At 63.2% G+C, this 22218-nt stretch overlaps 1 protein-coding gene across 1 annotated transcript in view; it reads left to right on the top strand.

Annotated features, from left to right (window-relative positions):
• The first annotated feature begins 8992 nt into the window (after positions 1-8992).
• The window catches only part of COL8A2 (collagen type VIII alpha 2 chain), a 34657-nt gene continuing 21431 nt past the window's right edge, over positions 8993-22218 (top strand). The window contains exon 1 of the mRNA XM_063355799.1: positions 8993-9040. The gene's annotated coding sequence lies outside the window, so the exon portion shown is untranslated. The remainder of the gene's footprint in view (positions 9041-22218) is intronic.

The following is a 22218-nucleotide window of genomic DNA, read 5'->3' as shown; positions in this document are numbered from 1 at the left end:
CACAGCACAGCTGGATCCTGCCTGGTCCCACTCCCACAGCCAGCCCCAGCCCCACGAGCCGCTTGTTCACCCCTCCCTCTGTCCCAGGTGGTTCTGAGTCACCACAGCCCAAAGTTTCCAGTCACTCCAGATCCCCCCAGCCCCTCCCAGCAAAGGGAGGACAAAGCAAACACACCCAGGAGCCCCCGTCAGCACCCACCTGTGTCCATGGGGTACGTCCAGCTCCAGGGCTGAGCACTGCAGTAGCCGCATCCCTGTATTTGCACTGGGAAGAGGAAGGGACACACATCAGGGTGCTTGTTTCCAAAGGACATTACACCCACATCAGCAGGAAGTCGTTACCAACTCACACTAATTGAGCAAGGCTGAGGCAGGAGCACCCGGTGCTGCACATAGCCGAGCCCCAGCTGGGGTGAGCTGCTGGGGGCAGCCCACATCCAGACAAGCCAGCAGGCTCCTGGCCCTGTTATTGTAAGAGCACATCAAGGAAAAGGGCCCTTCTCCACCCCACAGTTCCCCCACCCAGCCCAAAGTGTCTGCAGAAGAGTCTCCATGTTGATTTTGGGCTGGGATAAAAGTCAAGCCACGCTGGCTGTCGAACTGCCCCACTCAAGGCTGGCACTTGGGAAGGTCACCATGGGGCACCCAGGTTTGTGAACTGGGTGTTGCGTGGTTGGGACTGAGGTATCTGGGGGTAGGTAGCCCTGGGCCTTACCCCCGCTTGGGCACAGCTCCCTGCGAGGGAGGGTCCTCAGCTCCCACCCTGTGCCATGCTTCAGGGGGACCAGTCAGACCCCCACACCCAGGACCTCAGCTAGTCCTTCTCAGCAGCCTGGGGCCAGCCACGGTCTCCACCTGGACACTTCCCAGGACAGCACCAGTCCCAGCTCCATCCTGGCTGCTCCCCAGGGGGCTGGGCCTCCCCAGTCAGCACACTGCCGGCCAGCACGCTGCTCCCCACCCCAGCCACCCCCCAACCTGACAAGCAGAGCCAAGGCAGGGCTGCAGCAGGGTGGGCAGCCACTGGCATCGCTCCCGCTGACACACAAGGTGTGACCTCGTACCCCTGGGGGCAGACGGACCCCTGGGGGTTTTCCAGCAGACTGCCTCCCTGGCCAGTGGCAGAGCTAGCCACCACCACAGTAGCCACCAGCCCAGGCTCAGCCCTGCCCGGGAAAGCCCAGGGGCTGCTCCTGCCCACCAGCACCGAGCTGGCCTAAAAGGCAATGTCTGAAAACCCCATGTAGAAAAAGGCAAAGGAGCCCCCACCAGCCCAAGGAGAGACCCCAGGAGCAACCTCCCCACCTTACCCAGAGGGGAGAGCCCAAGCGCAGCAGCACCAGCCACACAATCAGTTCTGGGCTGGGCTTCTGGCCCCTTATATATGGCAAGTGCAGGCAGCCCCACCTGGGGGGGTCTGTCAGCCCCAGGTGTGCAGGTCCCACTGCCTGGCTGGGGCTCGCCCTGCCCACACCCTGCCTGGCCAGCACTGCGCCACAGCAGCCTGCCCACTCACCCGGCACGGGGACCACTGCCCACCCCGCACCGACACCGGTCTTCATGTAGGGGAGGGAGATTTTATCCGCGGGCATGGAAAGGGTTAAACCTCTTCCTCTCCTTCCCCAGTGGGGTGCCCAGTGCTCACCCCTGGGATTGCATTCCCAGTGGTGGTGTGCATTCCCAGGCTGAGCTCCCAGCAGCAGCCAGTCCTGCGCCATGGCACCGTGGCACTGCCGCAGCACCATGGCACTGGGCTGTGGCTCTGGCTGCTCTCACACCGGGCAAACCAGAGACGCTGCGGGCAGCCACGGCAGCCCGGCGTGTGCTGAGCCACATGGGACCCCTTGGCACTCCAGGCACGGCAAAGGTGCGAGCCCCAGCACCGGACACGCTGTCACTGCCCTCCACACACCCGCACGGCCCCGGCACGCTCGGCCTGCACAAAAGCTGCTCAGAGAGGTGGCACCCCACTAATTAATCATTAGCTCCGTCCTCACGGCTGGGGTGGTGGAGGGGGCAAGCAGGAGGCGGGCACCCGCTCCTCTGCCAGTCCCTGCCCGTGCTGACTGAATGGCTCAGTCATTAACGGGAGTGGGGCTCGTTTGGCTTTTCCCTTGCGCCGCCTGGAAAGGGGCCACTTACTGTTTTACAACTAAAATAACAAATTATTTCATAGAGGGCTGGAGCTGCTGGGAGCTCTCGGACCGGCCGCGGCACGGCGCCGGGGCAGGCGGCACAGCCTCCCGCGCCCCGTCCCTGGCGCTGGCACCAGCCGTGGCCCAGGGCCACCAAAGCCGTGCCCACGGGGAGCACATGGTTCCTACAGGCACGGGCAAAGAGGGCACAAGTGACAGAGAAGGAGGAAGGGGAGCACCAGGGGCAAGGGCTGACACATCCCCATGGTTGCCTGTCCCCATCGATGCTCACCGCCCCACGGGACCCCATCCCCTGGTGATGCCCTGGGACCCCCAGCCCCACAGACGACTCTGCGGGGGGCGACGGGCTCCGTGCAGTGGATGCGTCCGCATCCTGCAATCCTGCCCCGTGGCTCTGGGTACCGGCGATGCCACGTCTCGAGCGCTCAGCTTCTTCTGGGAACGGGAAGCTCTGCCCCGGCTTCCTCTCCCAGGGAAGGCGATGGGAACCAGCCCGGGCCCCGGCTCCCTGCCCTGCCCTCCGGAGCCGCTCCCACACTGCCTGGCCTCGCAGCCGGCTCTCTGGGGGCCGCAGGACGCAGCCCCACGCTGGCACCCATCGAGCAGGGCCCCCGCGCCGCCTCCCCAGGGCGACCTGCTGACAGCCCCAACAATAGCATGGCTGATAAAAATCGTAGAGCAACAAGTGCACTTCCCCGGGCAGTGCCCTGCCAAGGCCGCCCACCCCTGCCTGCCCAGCCGGGTGCTGCGGGCTGGGGGGGCCGGTGGGAGCCCAGCCAGGGGTGCCAGGAACCTGGAGCTCGCCAGGACCTGGGCTTTGTGCCTCTGCTCTGCCGGCCGGACCTCCTCGGAGAATGACCCCCATAAAACGAAGCGGCAGCTGTTTGGTGGATAATAAAACTTTTTTTTTTTTTTTTTTTTTTCCTCTTTTACAACTAGTTTACTGCATAAACGTTTCAGCAGCACAGCAGAGCACCGGGAGCAGCAAAACTCCTCTCGTGCCGCTGCGCACCCCAGGCGGGTCATGGGGCAGCTCCTGGATGGGCTGCAGGACCCTGCCCTTGTCCCATGGCGGGGGTCCCCAGCACCCATGGGAGCTGCATGAAGATGGCAGCACCCATCCCGGTGCAGGAACAGCGTGGGGAGGAGGGATGCAAACCAGGAGGGTGACAGCAGCCGGGCAAGTCTGTTCCCAATGGCTCCTCTCCTGAGCCGCCCCCCTCCAGGGACGGCTGGATGCTGGGGGGGGTCACCCCGGCCCCGGGATGGAGCAGCTGCTGGGACCCAGGGACTCTTCACCCGCTGGCTCCGGAGGCAGATTTACTAGCTCGTAGCCAGGGGTGTTTATGGTGGGCTGGAATGCGCACCCCCAGCACGTGATGAATTTACAATGTGCCAACGAGTGGATTTATTCCTACCCCACTGTCAGTGAATTAATCACAGCAGCCACGGGAAGGCTGGAGGCGCAGGGTGGGATGAGGTGCCCGGAGAGGAGGGTGGCAGGGGGCACGTCGGGCACAGGGCATTGCAGGGACGGTGCCTGGCTCTGGTTATGCCAGCCCTATCGCCTTGAGCCGCGGTGGGCTCCGGAGCTGCCGTGTCCCCTCCAGTGCTCCTGCCAAGCTGATGTCTCGGGGAGCTGGTTTGGGTTAGGTGAAGCCGGGGAAGCCGGGAGAGGAGCACCTTTTCCAGCTGATTTCATGCTCACAAATACTGCTGTTCCCCAGGGAGACGCGTTTTGCCTCCCCCGCCCTGCCCTGGCGGGACACAGAACCTGATGTGCAGGGCACCCATCACTCGGGCTGCTCTTGCCGCGGCTCCCGCCTGCCCTCGGGGGACCCAGAGGGCAGCTGAGAATTAATGTGTTCAGGAAAAGCACAGCCCGGGGGGTTATTCTCTGGGAATATCCCAGGTTTGCCGCCCCAGTGCCATTGGCAGGGCCGTGTGTGCCATGGCGGGGGTGTGGGCAGGCATCCCTGTCACCCTCAGCTGCCGTCGCGGTGGACGAGGGACGAGAGCAGCCAGCGCAGGAGCAGACGCCGCTGCTGTTCGTGTGAACGCCGCGTCCCCAGGCCCGTGCTGAGCTATTTCAAGCAATGCCCCGCGGCAGCGTTTCTGCGTCTGTTTTGCATTTGCTGTTTAACGGCGACGCGGGTCACTTCACCCCTCGCTCCCATCCCAACACCTCGGCAAGCAAGCCCTGCGCTGGCTGCCTGGGTCCGGGCACCGCCGAGCCCTCGGGGACATCCCGCTGCTGGCGCTGGGGCCACCTCGCTCCTGTCCCTGCGACCCTCGTGGCAGCACGGGGCTGAGACATCCCTTGCTCCTGCTCCTGCTCCCGCTCCACCGGTGGTGCCCAGCAGCCCTCGTCCTCCTCCTCTTCCTCCTTCTACCCCCTAAACCGCAGCAGCATTTCCCCCAGCGCTCTGTTCGGGGCTCAGCCATGTCTGCCCGCTGGCTCTGGGCAAACACTTGCCCGGGAAGGGCCAGCAGCCTCTGGGGCCACCGAGGGGAGAAGTTTAAGCTTCAGCTCCTCTGTGGCTTTCAACTCAAACGTGCCGTTTGCAAACAGAGGTCTCGGGCCGCCAGCTCCCACCTGGGCTGGCTCTCTGCAGAAAAGGGAGCCGTGGAAATGTTAGGTGAGTGCAGTTTTTCCATGCATATGTATATAGGAGCAGAGTCAGCTGCCAAAGTAAATACAACCCTTCCCTTTCCAAAAATGTCCTCCAGGAATTGTAAAGGATCCTGGAGCAAGAATTCTGTCTCAGATCCTTTATGCTTTCTATCGGGGGAAGTGTATAAACCCGCTTCTTTTTAGCTCTAGCGAAGTCAACGTGCTGAGAGTGTTTTTTTTATGACATGCACCAAAGGCGCTGGGAGCCGGAGCCATGGCCATGTGTACCCCGGGCAGGGCTTACGCAGAAAAACAATCCCAGTAAAGAGCTTTATAGCCACCGAGGAATGTGGAACCTCCACCAGCCCGGCCGAAGCTTGCAAAGCTAATTGCTTTGGGATTTACTCTTTGGGGGGGTCGCGTCTCCGTGGTTGCTGCCTCAGAGGGTCCCAGCTGCCCTTGCGGTTCATTAGGATGCTGAACGGGGAACTAGAGATGCTTTTAGGAGGCTGCAGCGGTTGTGGGGTAAGGGAAGGAGCCATGCGGTTCCCAGCTGCAGCCCTGCCTTCTCCCGTTACAGCCGGGGACCCTTCCTGCCCCGGCAGGGTCCGCGCTCGGAGCCGGCGGTGGCAGCGGTGGCCATGGCGTCCCCATGGCTGCTGCGGGTGCAGAGCCGGGCACTGACCCCGAGGCTGGCAGGGCTGTCCCCTTCACGCTGACCTGCTGGGACCTGTCTGAAGCCTGAACCGCCAGGGCTGAACCGCCAGGGCTGAAACGCAGGGGATGCTTCAGGGGCCAATGCATGCTCAATGCATCCTCGTGGCTCCCAGGGCGAAGGCTGCGGTGGCCCACGGCTGCCACTGCTTGGACCGGCCCCTCGCGACATGCCAGCGGAGCGGCTGCTCCGTGTTGTGCCCACGGCCGCTGCAGCCGCTCCCTGCCAGGCCCCGGCAGGCCGGCGTGTTTTCTTTACTGATCTTTTCTTGCTCATTTAAGTGACTTTGGAAAATGGGATTTTGGCTCTTAAATCGTTCAGGGGCTTTTGAAAATTTGACTCTAAATACTTTCCGAAGTGCATTTGTATGAAGTAATTCTCTCCAACCTCCCACAGTGGTAGTCAGATTGCATTTAATCCATCACTGAATGTTCCCGAAGGCTGGGATCTGGCACCACGCTCCACACGGAGCCGTGGCTCGCCCCACGTTGTGCCGGCACTGCCGCTTGCTGCCCGGCCTCTTCCCGTCCGGGGCACCTCTCACCTGCTTGTCACCAGTTGCGAAGCTGGGGCGATGCGCCCCGGTCCCCCGCCACAGCCCTCGGCACAGCCTGGTGCAGCCCGGCACGCGCGGCTGGCGCAGCTCAGCATCTCCTGCCGTGGGGACACCGCGGTGCTCAGCTGCTGGCACGATGGGGCTCTGCTCGTCAGAACTGCTGCAGGACCCCGGCCACCAGCCCAACCCCGGGCTCCCTCCCACCCCCACGGCAGCTTTTTCTGCCGAGCACCAAGGGCTGGTTTTCAGAGCACAATTATCCGTCTTGTGGAAACATGGAAACCATATTCCAATGCACGGGGCTGATTCGATTACATCCGTGACCCACCGAAATTAAGTTAAGGCATTTTTCAGCCCTAGATTGAATTATTTTTCCTCCCTCTTTTTTGTTCCCCCTGTGCGGAGCTGCAGGATGGCTGGGATGGGGCTTTTTTGGGGGGGTCGCAAATTTGGGACCCTATGAGCAGCCCCTGGGCACAGCAGTGCCCACACACCCAGGCCTCAGTGCTGCTGCGGCACCGCAGCCTCATGGCCACTGGCACAGTGAGCTCGACGCCGGTCTTCTGCGAGGCGGCGTCCGTCACCCCCCTGGGAGTCTGGGGCCACCACAGAGCCCTGGCACGGCCAGTGGGTGCGGAGCTGCCAGAGGTTAGAGGCAGCAGAGCCGCTAAATCCCGCGCTAAGCCTGGCTTCCCTCTCCCACCGGGAAGGAGGACCTTCAGCAGCGGCTCGGCACAGCCGGCGCCCGAGACGAGCCGTGTCCCAGGACGAGCCGTGTCCCAGGACGAGCTGTGTCCAGGGACGAGCCACGTCAGGGGCGGCAGTGCCTCCAGCAGCCATAGACTGCTCGTCCCCAGTGGGTGTCCCCGGACGCTCATCCCCGGTGCCCCACGTGCGCCGTTTGGGATGGCACTGTGGGGACACTGCTAAGCGTGGAGTGCGTGTCCCTGGTGCTCCAGTGCGGCAGAGGGAAGGAGCCGGTGCGTGGCCAGGTGGGGCAGGGGGGCCAGGGCAGCATGGCCAGGGTGGCACTGCTGCACCCCAGGCTCCGTCCCGGCAAAGGGGCAGGCGCGGGCGCCACAGAGGAGCAAGCCAGCGCGGGGGCGATGACAGGGGGGAGAGGCCGGCACAGAGCGAGTCTGCAGCCGATGGTTTGCTCTGTGGGACAGAGGAATGTCTGTGCTGGCTAATGAGTCTGTGAGCAGAGGAAATGCTTTGCCAGTGAGAGCTCCGGTTAAACACGGCCGGTCCGTTTCTGCGGGAGCTGGTGAGGCCCCTCCGTGCTCTGCCTTGCACCCCGGCTCCCCGGCACTGGGGGCTGCAGGTGGGACGAGGGCGATGGCGGGAGAGCTGGTGCTGCCGGGGCACAGCAGCCAAGACAGTGGCAGAGGTGTTTGTGCCAGCAGCCGTCCCGCCGGGGCCACGGGCCCTGAGCAGCAGGTGACGGTGCCTTGGGGCTGCTCTATGCTGCTCGCCATGGCCTGCGCTAGGGACCGGCTGTGGTGGACCCCCCAGCCCTGCCTGCTCGGGGTGTGGAGAGGACCCCCTACCCCAGCCCTGCCTGCTTGGGGTGCAGAAGGGACTCCCAGACCAGCCCCAGCCCATCACCCGTGTGGGGCAGAGCACATCAGCATTCCTGGGAGCAGGGTCCAGCCCCGCGGCGGCCGCTCGTCGAGGGAAGGCATTGAGGGGGGATTAGCCGTCTGATGCCCCCCCCCTTGCTCAGGCGCTTAATACAGAAAACAAACACCCTTGTGCGCCCCAGCGGCCTCGATCCAGACGGGCTTTCACCGTGCCCGTTGCCTGAGCAACCCTAATCTGCCTCCCGGGGCACACCGGGGCCCTGCACCCCCCGGGCCCATGCACCCCAGCAGCTCTGGCAGAGCCAGCGATGTCCCGGCTGTGCCTGGCACGCGGCTGCCAGCGGGACGCCACGACTTCTCCGCCTCGGGAAGGGGCAGCACACGGTGGCTGGGAAAGGCTGGAAGTGGGGGCTGCGGGCACGCAGCTCCCACAGGATCGGGGCGCCTCTGCCCCGGTGTGTGATTTGAAACTGTGACGAAACAAGAGGCAGCAGGACCTGGCTGCACTGGCACCACATTTCCCTACTTTTCCGCTCAGGGAGCAGGATTTTTGGGGTGGTGAAGTCTCCCCCCTCTACCGTAGCAAAGGAGGGGAGCACCTCCTGCTCGGACCGACCCTGTGCCCACACAGGGAATGGGCGGTGGGTCTGAGGGAGCGTGGGAGCAAGCTGCTCCAGCCCTGGGCTGCCAAGAAGGGAAAAGAGGGTTGCACCCCAACCTGCCTCACCCCAGGGCAGTGCCGGCGGCAGGCAGCACCCAGCCCAGGGGCAGGCAGGGTCCCTGGGGGCTTTGCAGTCAAAGGGGGGGTCTTTCCCCACCACTGTGGCCGCTATTGCTGGCATCAGCATCCCCAGGGCATTGGGCATCCCTGCACCAGGCGAGGGCAGAGCGGGTGCAGGGGTGCGTGCTGTGCCCATGGGCCCCCACGGCCACCCCCTGGGCTGGCGAGGAAGAGGAGAGAGCCCTCTGCTCCCACCCCGCCGGCGTGCCGGAGGTCGGGGGGGGTGTGTGTGTGTGCGCTGCACTTTTATTGATTTATTTTTCGCGCAGTCTCCCCCATGCCCCAGAGGCACGGAGAAGCGCTGCCGCGCTGCGACCTCCGCGGAGGGGGCAGGAAGGGGGGAAAAAAAGAAAAAAAAAAAAAAAGAAAAAGGAAAAAAAAGAGGGAAAAGGAAGAAATCGCAGCAGCTCAGCCCAGCCCAGCCCGGCCCGGCCCGGCAGCGCTGCCCACTCCGCTCCGCATCCCCCCGCACCTCCCGGCTGGGCTCCGCTCCGCACCGCCCCGCGGGCCTCCGCTCCGCCCCGCACCGGCCCGCTCCGCCCCGCGGCGGGGGTGCCCGGCCCGGCCCGGCCCGGCCCGGCCCCTCTCGCCCGCTCCCCGCCAGCCCCTGCCCGCCCCAGCCGCGCTCCGCAGAGGTAAGGGCTCCGCCGCTCCCGGGCTCCGCCGCTCCCGGGCTCCCTCCCCGCTCCCCCGGCTCCATCCCCGCTCCCGGGCTCCATCCCCGCTGCCCCCCGCTCACCTGGGTCCCCCGCGAGTCGCGCCGGGCGCGGACGGGAGAAAATCGCTTGAATTTCTCAGTCACGAGTCCCTGTAATTCTGATTACTTTTCCCCATGCAGAGGGGAATATTGCAGGGGCGCTTCCAAACGGCTCTTTCCAGGCGAGCTCCTCGCCTGCATGCTTTTCTTTATTTCTTTTTCCCTTTCCTCATCCCTTCTTTTTCCCCTGACCCACTTTAATCGGGTGCTGTTCCCAATGAATCATAGCCAGAGGCTTCACCGTGTTCGGGACCCAGGCAGAGCAAGCCATATCCGAACGTTGCGACCTTTCTGTCTGCTGTTACAAAATATGTTTCTGAGAACAAAAGTGTTTTGGGGAAAGTGCCGTGACCTTTGGGGTGGCCGCTGCTGGCACGTCGGCACGGCTCGATGCCCTGGCCCCGTCGGGAGGTTGTCCCCTCCGGCAGCTGCAAACATCTGTGCCCGACGGTTCCCGGGTACCTGCAGGATCGGGGCAGGTCGCCGTGGCTCCTTCCACAAACACCTTGGGAAATACAAGGTGCTTATTTTATTTGGGTTTTTTTTTTAAGAGCGTTGCTGTTAATTGGCTCCTGATCTACCAGGTTCCCTGGCTTTGAACATTCCCAATAAGCCACGGAAGATCCCCCCTGTACAGTAGCCCCAGGCGAGGCAATAACCTACCGGAGATATTTTCTCATCTATGGGCAGCTTTGCTATAAGGAACATGTTTAATAAATCATAAGGCCGGTGAATTCCTGGGATTTTTATTGCTTCTGTAAAAATGCAGTTTTGATCCGTCTGTGAGGGACACTGGGAAACAAAGCTGCTCCTTTCAGAGCCGGATCTGACGAATTTAGGACACCGAGCTGGTGGCGGGGCTGGCGGCTGCGAGCCCCCACGGGCAGGGGCAGCACCATGGTGGGCAGTGGGAGATGGGGGCTCCCGGGGCCGTCCCTGGCCGCGCTTGGCATTTCTGCCTCTGCTCTTTGAGGGACTGAACACAACCCGGGTGCCTGGAGCCCCGTCCTGGCTTCCCTCGCCCTGCCGGGGCTGCGGACGCGACCGCGTGCACCGCGCCGAAGCAGCGATGCCAGGGCAAACATCACAGCTGGAAACCCAGCCAGGCTGCGCCAGGCTTCCAGTTGCGTTTTTCCTCCTCGCCCTATTGCCCAAGGGGAAAAGAAGCAGCAAAAACCAAACTGCTAAAGAAAACCAGGAGAGATTCTTGCAGGAAGAATCGCCCGCTTCCCATCAGCCAGGTCTGACCCGATCCCCCGCCCCTGACAGCGGGGCAGTGGATTGCCCTGGCGTGTTTGGGCAGAGGAATGGGAGTAAAGCGATTTCCTTTATTTGCTTGTTCCAAGCTGAAAAGTGGGGTTTAGGGGTGGGAGCTGAGCCGAAACGTGAAAGGCACAGGGAGACGTGAACCCGGGCGCTGTCAGGAGCTCATCGGGATTTCGGAAAACACGAGAGCCGTGGCCAGGGGCGTTGGTTACGGGTGGCAGCGGGAGGTGGAGGGCGGCCAGCTCTGCCCAGCTGCCTGGCTCGAACCGAAAGCCGTGTCTGCCCTTGGCCGCCGAGCTGCCCTGCAGAAGCAGCGGTTTGGTGATGGGGATTTGTCCCCGTCCCCGTCCCCTGCCATGCCTTTGTTTTAGGCTGCGCGGAGCCCGGCCGCAATAGCAGAGGCGGGGAAGGAGCTTTTCTTTGTACAGGGAAGCATTTAAATTCTTTACAGTGATTCATATATTCCATTCATATGAAACACAGTCCTGCGGAGTGTGAATGGGGACTGCTGGGGGATTTTTTTTAAGGCAATAAGCCCTAGAAGTGTCAAAAGTTATTCACACCTTGGTGAAATCAAGGATATTTCTGTCCGTGGCTCTTGGCAGGGCCTCAGCACAGCTCGCCTTGCGTCGGGTTTTTGGTTTCCCACTTGGATACAGTGCGGGGGGAGCGCGGGGGCAGCCCTCTCACTCCCGCTGCCCGGCGCTGTAAGCGTTTCTCGGTGTTTTCTCGGCCTCAGGAGGTGCTCGGCATGGGCTGTGCCCGGGGGTCGCAGGGCAGCCCCCAGTCCCCAGGAGTTTGGACCCCCGTGGGTCACACACCCAGAAAGCCCCCGGGGCTGGAAAGCGGCCGTGTCTCGGTGATGCTGTGGCTGGGTGAGATGTTGCCCCTCGCGTTTCACCTCTCGTGGGGCGGTCACCGACGCTGTGACCACAGCTACAGGCTGTCCCCGCCGGGGCAGAGCCCGGCCCCGTCTGCCCCCCATCGTGGGGGCCGGGAGCCAGCCCAGCCGGGGGCCGGGCCGTGCCAGCATCCCGGCCTCGCAGGAGCTGCAGGAAAACCTCACGTGCCCAGCGCAAGCGTGTGCCCCTCCGTCGGCTGCTCCGGTGCCGCGCCAAGGAACCCCTTCCCCTCCTGGGCTTTTTGTGGGGTGTTCCCCAGGACAGCCGGGCTGGGACCTCAGCCGGGACCCTGGGGGCACTGACTTGCTTGGGGGGGGGGCTGCCAAGTCCCCGTTGGGGAGTGTTAGTCTGGGGGGAAGTCGAGTGGCTGGGGACCGAGGGGCGCGGGGGCATCGCCCCGCTGCCAGGATGAGCCCCAGGTGCGGGGCCAGCACCCGCGGGGGGCTCTGGCCGTTCTGGGATGCTTTGAGCCGCTGTAAATCCTCTCCGAAGGAACCGGGAAGACAGTTTTATGGCTGCCGGGGAGAAAGATTAGCAGGGTGTTGTTTTCGGAGCTGATCCATCACGGGACGCAGGAGCTGCGTGGTGCATCGGAGCGCTTGGCTGCTGGCGGGCGGCGCAGCCTTTCCTGTGAAGGTTGAGATAAAAACGCCTGGTTTTAATGTTCTGTCTGCTCTTGGGATCTGTGATGTGAGTGACAAAACCGCCTCCGTGGGCCCCGGGTCCCACGCCCAAGCGGCAGCCAGGCTCCTCGTGAGCCGGGGAAACGGCAGATCGAGGGGATTTGGGCAACGGCACCTGCAAAAGGCATTAACCCTGGCGGGGAGGGCGTGTGGGGCTGGTCCCTTCCCGTCCTCACACACTCCCTCTGTCATTCTCTCCTATTTCAGCTTGTCCGCAGCCCGGGAAGGAGCAGAGTTTCCATTCCCCTGTGCTAGAGAAAATGTCTGTGACAATAAAACCTAATAGTTGAGGAGGGGGAGGGATAAAAAGACATCAAATTGCATTTGTCTTCCCCCAGTTCCTCCCTCCCAGTCCCTTCCCGGTGGGAGGGGGTGCAGGCCCTCGGCTCTGTTGGGCAGGCACTGGGCTCTGAGCAACCCCACTTCCCCATGTGCTCAGTCACCACTAATTAGAGAGGCTAATTAACTGCCGTAACAAAGGTGGAGGGGGGCATTGACTCCTGCCCACTCTTTTTCATGCCCAGGGGTTCCCTGTGCTGGACATTTCGGGGAGAGGGGCTGGGCGCTGCTGGAAACCTGGCCGTGTCCTGCAGCAATCCTGCGGGAGCAGAGCTCTCGGGGGGGGCAGGCGATGCCAGGGGTGATGCCCCACGCCACTGGCTCCCCCCGGCTCTCCCTTCCCGGTTAGGGCTCAGCCGCACGTCGCTTCCCCTGTGTGGAGACTTGGATGCCGGCACAGACATAATAAACCACTTTTCCTTTTCCCCTTTCACCGGAGCCGTTCCTGAGTCACATCCCTGGCCTCTTCCCCAGGGCTGGCTGCTCTGGCTGCGTAACCCTGCGCGTCGCCTGCGAACTTCAAAGCCTTGGGATGCGATGCGATCCGATCCCGCCGGGAAGGGTTCTCCCGGCTGGACGGTGGCGCACGAAGGAAACATCTGCACGGGGTCGGGGGTTTGCTCTGCAGAGCCTGGCTCAGCCGCAGCATCGCTCAGCTGCTCCCAAGCAGCTGCAGGAGCCGGACCCTTCTCCAGGGCCACCTTCTGCCCCGTACGCCCGTGTCCTGGCAGGAGCATCCCACCAGGGACCCCACGGCTCCCACTGGCTGATGCCTCCCTGCAGAGCTCCAGGGTGCTGAGGGTGGGAGGTGGGTGCTATCAAAAATGAGGTGGGTGCTATCAAAAATAAGGTGGGAGAAAAAAGGAGCCGAAGGCGGCGACGTGAGGGTTTCTGCTGTACCCGCAGCCCCTTCACCGCAGAGTGCTGCTGTGGCCCCCAGCCCCGGTGTCAGCCGAGTTCATGGAGCAAAGCTGCAGATCACAGGCAGAAACTGCAGCCAAAATCTGCAGAGCAGCCGGGTCTCGTCTCCGAGACCTTCCCTGGGGCCGAGCCCGTCCCTCTGGCCCATCTGGAGATGGTTGTCCTCAGAGGCTCTTCCAGGCGCCGCTCTCCAGGACAGGGCTTGGCAAGAAGCAGACAGGGAGGAAGACGATGGTCTCCGTGTCCACCTGCTGTGGATGCAGACAGGTGGGGGCGAGGGCTTTCCCAGCTTGGATATTTTGCACCAAAAAAACGAGTCCCTATTTCTTGCACGGCAGTGCAGCACTCCCAGCACAAGCTCTGCCTGCCCCGGGCAGGACGCGGCCCCAGGAATCCCCCAAAACCAGCAGAATTCTGCAAACCTGCTGCAAACCCCCGCGGCCCAGCAATGCCGGAGCCCTGGGACCTCGCAGCGCTGCCTGTGCCTGCCCTGCGGATCCCTCTGCCCGTCGCCGAGAGCCTCTTTATTGTTCTTGCCGAGGGTTTTGTTTCACTGCTGCCTTCCAAGTTCCCAGGGATCTAAATTCTAAAGCAGGGTCTTGTAAAGAGCCCCGTCCAGATGGATGAGATGATATTGCTGGTATCGGATGAGATCTATCCCCTGTCTTTATCTGCAGACAATGAGGCAGTGGGAGCAAACAAGGATACAGCCTTTCTTCGGAGGCACATTAGCCAAATGAGAGCCTTCTCTTTGTTTGGTACCAAAACCCAAGACCCCGCGGCCGGACCACCTCGTGTAGCTGCCCCGATCCCCGCAGCCACGCGAGGATTTACCCCTTTCGCTGCAAAATCCCCCGTGCCCAGGTTGCGGGCAGGGCAGGGCAGCTGGGTCCGGCCCGATGCGCTGGGAGGGGGTTTCTTGGGCAGAGACATAAACCTGACGCCCGCAGAAGATGGAAGGTGCCTTGGTTGCGCCCCATCTTTAAGCAGGAGCTGAGCCAAGGATGGGGGCTGTCCGGAGCAGCCGAGTCCGCTCTGTGCGCAGCCCTTGCAGCCGTGCTTAAAGCCTGCGGCCAATTCACCTGCTTTCAGATTTCATTACAAGTCCTAAAATTCAGCCCAGGTTTGTTTTAAGAAGTTACCGGAGGCCGAGAGAGCCTGGGACTGATTTATGGCTTCCCATCAAAATCATGTGGTTTTACCACGAAACTTGGAAGCTCTGGGCTGCATTTTTTTCTTTGGAGACTTTGGCTTTGCTCCAGGCTCGGCTCCGAGGGGCGAGAGTGTGAATCCAGGGTGTGCGTCGGGGCTGGAGCACTGGGGTGCTGCCGGTGAAATGGAGGAGATGGGGATCGCTGCATGGAGAATATTTAATGTCAAGACAACACAGCCATCTTTTTCAGGGAATCACCGATAAGGCGACGGGAGGCTTGGCACGGCGGGGAGCTGCAACGGCTCCTTTGCTTTCAGCGTGGCTTTAATTTCAACACTTGCCACTTATCGCCCTCGCATCCTGCTCGCTGTTCGGCGGCTCCGTGTCAGCAGCCGAGAGCCACGTCCCCTGCGGCGCCTGCGTGCCCGGGGCGGCTGCGCGGTCCCGCTGCTCGCCCTGCTGCCCCTCTCCCGGACCCACGGGGAGAGCCGCTGGTGCCCACTGGGGTTAAAGATGTGGGCTTTTGCCAGGGAAGCATATTTTCAGCCTCAAACATGCATTGTCAATGACTGCAGAAAGGTATTTCTCAGCTGCTCCAGTGTCCTGTAAGCCAGCCAGCCAGCGGAGAGAAACAAGCCTACTTTTATTGCTATTTCTTCATATTTCCTGATATTGCCAGTCTGGCGCTCACAACCCACAGGCAGATCCCCGAAGGTCCTGGGTTTGGATTACAGCGGCGATACTTTTGTCTTTTCTTTGCCTTTAATTTCAGATCCCTTGGGCCCCGGAGGGGTCAGGCTGATAAACCCAGCCGGGCGGGCAGAGACCGCAGCCCCGGGGTGGGCAGCCCAGGCATCGAGAGCAGACCACAAAGCGGGCGACGCGGGGCCGTGCCCAGGCGCCTTGGGGGCAGCTGGGGCTGGGGCGTCCCCCTGACCGCGGTGGCACGAGGGTCCCAGAGCCTGGCGACCACTTTGTGCCCACGGACCTCTGGGTCACGTTGGGAGTCTTGGCTGCCGGCTCGTGGCCTTGCGAACAGATGAAACTAATGCTTTACGTTACATAAAGAACAAGGTCAGGGCGGCTGCGAGTTGCTCCGGCCACGAGCGAGTGCCGCGTCCTGCCGAGCATCCCTGGCGCGGGGGCCGGCGGGACAGCAGAGAGTCGCTCCAGGGCTTGGGTGTCTTTGTGGTTTTGATTTAGTGGCTTTTTAAAGTAAAGATGAAAGGGAGAGCAGGGCAGCGTCGCATCAGTTCCCCCGCCTGCTGCCAAAGGAAGCTGGCGGGGCCGCCCCGAGCACCCGTGGCGCCGTGCCTGCTCCCGAACCTCCGCTCGCTCCTTCCCGCCGCCCGCACAGAAACGTCTGCGCCGCAGCCGGACCGCGTCGGTGCCAAACACCGCACCGTGCTGTGCCGCGCCGGCTCACGTGGCACGGCGCCCGTGCGAGATGCTCAGGTGCCCGTCACCCCTCTGCTGGCCGATGGATGCTGCTCGGCACGTCCGCCGATGCTTTTTTTTCCATTATGCGTTCTCCCGTAGCAGTTTCTTAAAGACCACGTGTGATGTTATTGCCAAATGTAAACTACGAGCTAGGACGAGACCCCAGAGCTCCTCCGAGCAGTTACAAGCAGAGCTATACAATGAGTTTGTAATTATTTTATACCAAGCCCGGTATTTTCCTCCCCCCAGGGGAAGGCCAATGGAGCGAACAAGAGCAGGCCCGTGCCAAACCGTGCCCAGGCAGCGCTTTTATGAAATCTTGGGTTCGTAAGAATTAATTTCATTTAAAACATTCTTTTCGTTTTTTCATAAAGCACAGCAAATCCGCGGTACTTAGGGCAGGAATGCAGCGAGAGCGCTGCCGGGCAGGCAGCGAATTACCCGCGGCAGATGAGCCGTGACGGTGGGGTCGCCCCTGGTCCCGAGCTGGGCTGGCCTCGGCTCGCTGCCGGCTGGGAAGAAGGGAGATGCTGGAGCGACCATCTCGGATGCAGCCGTCTGCGGGACCCCGGCAGCCCTCTCCCATCCTGCGCTCCCGGGGGATGGGATGTGGGAGTTCAGGCGTGTTCATGCCCAAAGGGCAGGCGAATGCCAGCCTGGCCGTTTGCCAGCCCAGCGCCCGCATGCTGCGGGGGCCCAGCATCCCGGGCGGGTGGGACCAGGCGTCACAAATCCTGTTTGAGTCCCTGGGCTGGTGGCGGCTGGTCCAGGGATGAAAGCTGGCCCAAAACCCGAGCAGGCTTGCTCAGGTGATGGGTTGCAAAGAATTCAAGTGAGTTTTGGGGCTGGGGGTACCTGATTGAGCGGAGCTCCTGGACCGGGGCTGGCAGCCAGCGCTCCTGCCCTGCACGTGAAGGTGTGAAGACCTGGGCTGTGGGAGACACAAACCTCTGTCCGCCGCATTGCTGGGCTGCTGGAGGCATGGCAGGGGACACCTTTCCAACGACAGGACTTCTGTGGGGCCGGCTGCTGGTGGCCCTTGGCATGGGATGGGGTTTGCTCCTGGGGTCCAATCTCCATTGGAAGAACAGCCCCAAATCCTGCCAATTTGGAGGGCAGCCCCGCTGGGAAGGGGCTTGACTCTCCTCCATCAGCCCTTTCCACCTCGTGCAGCCTCCCAGGACCCAGATGGGAACCTCCTGCAACGTGTCCTCAAGGATGCAAATGGGCGCTTGGGACCTTGGGTGCACTTCCCGGGAGACCTCGGGGGTCCGGCTGCAAGCGCAGGCGTGGGACGTGGCCGCGGGATTTAGAAACGGGAGACAGCCGCTGGGTCTGTTTGGCGGGTCCAGCGGCCGGGCTGGGATCGCTCCCTGCCGCGCTCAGCCGTGCTCCCGGAGAGGCTCGCTCGCTGGAAAGCTCTGCCTCCCACCTGGCCGGTGGGCTCCAGGCCCGCTGGAGAGCTGATAGCGACGAACAAGGGGAGGATTAGCGGGTTTAGCAGGTGTCAAACCTCATCTTTCATCCCGCTGCCGGCAAGTCCATGGCTCGCTCTTCCCTACTCCCATGCAAGCCCTGCCGGAGCCGGGGCTGTGTGTTTGCTGCTGAGCTGAGGGGGAGCCGAGATGGGGCTTGCGGCAGCGCAGGGGGAGCTGGTGGCCCCCGGGCCATGGCGGAGGGTCTGTGATGTGCCCAGAGCCCTCCGGGCACTGTCCGGCTCTGAGCGGTACATTTTTGCTGGAGAGATGAAGGCGAGGGCAGCAGCGCTCCGGCAGGGAGCGGCACGGCACAGCCCAGCGGGCCATTGGGGATGCGCCGGTCGCGGGGCGAGCCGGGTGACGGTTTGCCGGCCGCGGTGTCGGGTTGAGCCGTGTCGCCTCGCGGTTTGTGGGGAGAGCGTGAGAGCACGGGGCCGGGCGCGCTGTTTATTTTGGTTAAATTGAGTTTTCTCCGGGAGATTGGGGGGCGCGGGGGGCCTCCAGACAAGGGGCTTTTGTGAGCCGGGCTGCAAGCCGATCCCCTTTTGTGGTTTTGCTTTTTTGGATGATACAATTTGTTATTCCAAGAACTACCCAACAAATGGACCCCATTAGCCGAGTCCCCGAAGCGGCTGGAGCTGGCGCTCACGATGCCTTTGTCTGCGCCCACCTTGGGCCCGATGGGAGCCGCTGGGGCCACGGTACCCAGCGCGTTTGCCCCTGGCCGGTGCCCAGGGGAGATGGGGGGGCCAGGAGCCGCCGTCCCTCCGCGCAGGCTGTGGGGCGGTGGCTGTGCTGACGGAGCATCTTAGGGGATTAGCCTGGGCTGGGAAAGCCAGAGGGACAGGCGGAAAGCGCCGGGTTTGTTGAATTCCCCGTCACACTCGTGTCCCCGGTGGCAAGCTGACAATAATCCAATTGTTGCCATGCTGCCGGGGGCTGGAGCCAGTGCCCAGGGGGGAGCCCATCCGTGGGCAGCTCTTTTGCCCCCTTGGATGGGGCTGGACCCTCATCCTTGGCTCTGGCCACCTGAGCTCGGCAAGCTCAGCGTGATCTGTGGGAGTTTGCGTCCCTCTGCCCTTGGGCAGGAGGGCTCCGGCCCCAGCCTCAGATGGTATTTAAGGTACGGGCCCCCCCAGCATCCCTCGCTGACCGCAAGCAGGGCCGACTGTCCCAGTGAAGTGCCTGGGGAGCAGAGTGGGAAGCGGGGGGCAGCCGCAGCATCGGGGTCCCATGGTGACTGCAGTTCTGCAGTTACCCGCGATGGCTCAGCAGACCCCAAGGGAGCACGGGCACGTCTGTGCTGCCCACGCGGGTGCCTGGCACCGGGCAGCAGGACCTGTGCTGGGGGCATCACTCGGGGTTCTGCCTGCAGCCCCCCACGTGCTCCGCGGCAGCGCCGGCACACGTGGGTCTGCCCAGGGTGGCTGCGCAGCCGGAGCAGCAGCCTTGTGCTGTTGAAGCCCAGCCCCGGGGCCGCGGTGCCAGGGCATGACCATCCCGCCGGGCAGCCCCGGGCCGGGCGGTGCAGACGGAGCATCCTTGGCCCGCTCGGCGCTACCTCCTACCGTGTGGGGATGCTGCTGGCTCTGTTTGTCTTGGCTCCGATGGGTTTTTTCCTGCATGCGAGCCGGCTGGAGCTGGGCAGAAGCCAGTGGGTTTATAAATAAAAGCATCGGACACCTCTCTGGGTGGTGCTGAAAGCTCCCGAAATAGCCCTGCCAAGGCGCGTGTGGCCGGGGTGTTCGCAGTGGCAGCCCCGGGGCTGGGGGTGGGAGTGGGGGGAGCCCTGCTCCCCAACTCCCATCCCGGCCACCCTTGCGCAACAGCCCCAGGGTGTCCCATTCCAGCCGGGCGGGCACCCACCGTTCCAGCAGCACCGGGGTGGGCTGCCCTGGCCAGCCGGGATGTGTCCCTGCTCCCGCCAGCCTCCCCATGGGATGTGTCCCCTGGGGCTGGCTGTCCCCCAGCCAGGAGGGATGCCCCAGGAGCAGGCAGCGGACACCAGCCGTGCCCGGGGCTGGGTTTGCCACAGGGGCTGGATGCCCGTAGAAACCCCCCCGGCAGAGCAGGCACACGGTGCCGTGGAAAAGGGGGTTCAGCGCTGGCAGGGACCCACGAGGGGAGCAGAGCACCCCCGGGGCACGGTGTGCACCAGGCACCGCATGGACAGGCTGCGGCAAAACGGCCCCTTGGCCAGCTCTGGTTGATGGAGAAGAGCCAGGAGGAAGCGCTGGCTTTACGGCTTCGCCTCCCGTGCCCAGCGCTGCCTGGCCGCATGCCGGATTTTCACTGCAGCGCTGGGCTGGCCCGGGCAGGGATGGTCAGAGGCCGTGGGACAGTGGCCTCGCGCGGCGTTTGCTTTCTGCTGGCGGAGGAAGCCCGGCTGGCCGGGGTCACGGTCTGGCCCTGGCAGAGCCCAGCGGGGGCCGTGGGAGGGGGCGGCCATGACTTCCCGACAAAAGGAGCCCGGTGCCGGGAGCCAAGCACGGGTGCGGGACCCTGTCCTGGGATCCTCGCACCGGCCGCCTCTGCGCGACGCTGACGGTGCTGCCTGTGGTGCCCCAGGAGGGACGGAGCCCGCAGTGGCCCTGGAGCCCCCGGTGCCACCCCTGGGGACCGGCTGCAGCGTGCCAAGGGCCATCATGGCCAGGGGGTTCCTGGCACCCGGCCGCAGCCACAGCTGTCCTCCCACTGAGCCCCCGCCACATTCCACCCAGGGCCTGGCATTTCAATGTGCCGTGCCTTCGGAAAACAGCATTTTAATGTTCTTGATGTAAATGAGATGGAAAATGTCTGTGGGCTTGTGCAGGAAGGCTCCTGGGAGCCTGGCCGTGCCGTAGGCGTGCCGTGGGCTGGTGGAGCCCTGGGGATGGGGTGGGATCCTCCGGAGCCCCGCATCGCTCCGGCACTTCCCCAGTTGCGGAGCAGCTCTGCTTATTCCGGTTATTTCCATCACAGCAGCGAGGCTGGTGCTGCCCGTCCCTGGGGAGGGTCCCGCCAGCCCCTCGGTGCGAGATTTGGGGCGCACCCGGACCTGCCCGGTGAGGTGGCTGGGGGGCCATCACCCCTCCCCAGGCTGGATCAGGGGGCACTGCCCGCTGCCGTCCCTGTGCCGCCCCCAGCCCAGCCAGCGCCGCCGTTCCCTGCTCCGCTCCCGCACAATAGCTCCCGGGTTGAAGGCTGAAGGGTTTCTTTTCTCTTTTCCTTGGGTTTGTTTTTTTTTTTTTTATAATTGTCCTCTAGAAAAATGGGATGAATGGGTCGATTTAATTTTTTCCCCATGTTTCATTGCCACATGTGAAGACTCATAAATGCCAGGCGAGCGTGGCAGCGCGGCACCCGCGGGGCAGACGCCCAGCGCTGGCCCGAGCCGGGGCTGCCACGCACTCGCCGTTTCCTAGAAGGCGGCAACAAGCCAGTGGCTGCCCCGGGCCGGGTCCGCTCCCAGATCTGGGTCCTGGCGCAGGGGGACAATCGGGATCGGCATTGGGGTCCCTCGGGTGTGGGGACGGGCACCAGTGCCCCCCCCGAGCAGCACGGCAGCCTCCCAGTGCCTGTGCTCAGAACGGGGGTGCCCCACGCAGAGGGGGGGTGCTCGCCGGGCGCAGCACCGTGCCGCCGCAGGACAAGCCCCTCTTTGGGCAGCGGGTCCCGAGCGGGGACGGAGGGAGGTTCCCACATGACACCGCCCGGAGGAAAACTCTGCCTGGAAAAGAGGAGCTGGATGTTTTTCCAGCTTGAAGCCTAAACAAAAGATTTTGTAAGAAGTGCGTCCCATGGCCTCGGCTCAGCACCCGGCTCGGCCGGCCGTGGTGGCTGGCACAGCCCTCCCCGCTCCCCCCCAAGTCATTCCCGGACTTGGCACGCTGGTGCCCCCGGGATGGGACCGCGGGACATGGCCCTGTGCCGTCCCTTCTGCGGGCTCCGTCCTGTCCTCCAGCAAAACGTGCCCCTGGGAGACTGCAGGGACATGGGGATGTGGGGGCGGCCCCGCGCGCCGCTGGCTGCGTGTCTGTCCGAGGGCTGGCATCTCTAACAGAAACAAGTGAGTCCCACTAAGAAAATGTTCTGGATATTCTGCCCTGATTTCCAGTGGTGCTTGAACTCCAGCTCCCCAGTGGCGCTTGGCAAGGGGTGATGGTAGCCCCAACACCCAGGGCAAGTGCCCTGTGTCCATGGGGAGGCCGGGCTGGCCCTGGGGCTCCTGAGTCCCGGACCCTGCGGAGGTCACCAGCTCCTCCGTGCCTTTCCCATCCGTCTCACTCCTGGCACTCTCCTGGCCGCTCCTACCGCTCCTTTTCTCCGACATGGGTCGAGAAGCGGTTTTTTCCCCTGGGACGGTCTGGGGCACACGAAATCCATCCCGTTTTCCTCTGGGCTGCCCCGGTGCCATCTGGGTCCGTGCCACGTCAGGAGAAGCAGCGGGAGATGAACATGGTTTGTGGGCGCAGGGTCCAGCCAGGGGCAGGCGAGGGGGATCTGGAACCCTTTAAAGCAAATTAAATGAGACACTCAATTGCACTGGAAATTGGGAGCCTGGTAATAAGATTGTGGCTTCGGGTAGCAGCACATGGGCATTACTTGAGGTTGGAAGCTCTTTGTTTATGACAAATAGAGATGGTGCACGTGGGAACGGCGAGCGGCTCCCCGTGTCCCCCAGGACACGGCTCCTGGCTGCCGAGCCCCAGGAGCCGGGAGGGACGAGGGGAGCGGAGCTGCCCCATGGCACTCGCTGCTGCCCCTGCAACAGGACTTGGGGGGGATGGGGGGGTTTTGGCATAATCCCCAGGAAAGCGGTGCCGCTGGAATTCCCTGTGAGGCTTTCGGCTCCGAGACAAAGGAAATGTGGAAACTAAAAAAGAAAAAAAAAT

This window comes from Chroicocephalus ridibundus, chromosome 19, assembly GCF_963924245.1.
Source record: "Chroicocephalus ridibundus chromosome 19, bChrRid1.1, whole genome shotgun sequence".
NCBI classification, from domain to species: Eukaryota; Metazoa; Chordata; class Aves; order Charadriiformes; family Laridae; genus Chroicocephalus; species Chroicocephalus ridibundus.
The sequence above is the reverse complement of the archived record's forward strand: the minus strand, read 5'-3'. Positions and strand labels throughout refer to the sequence as shown.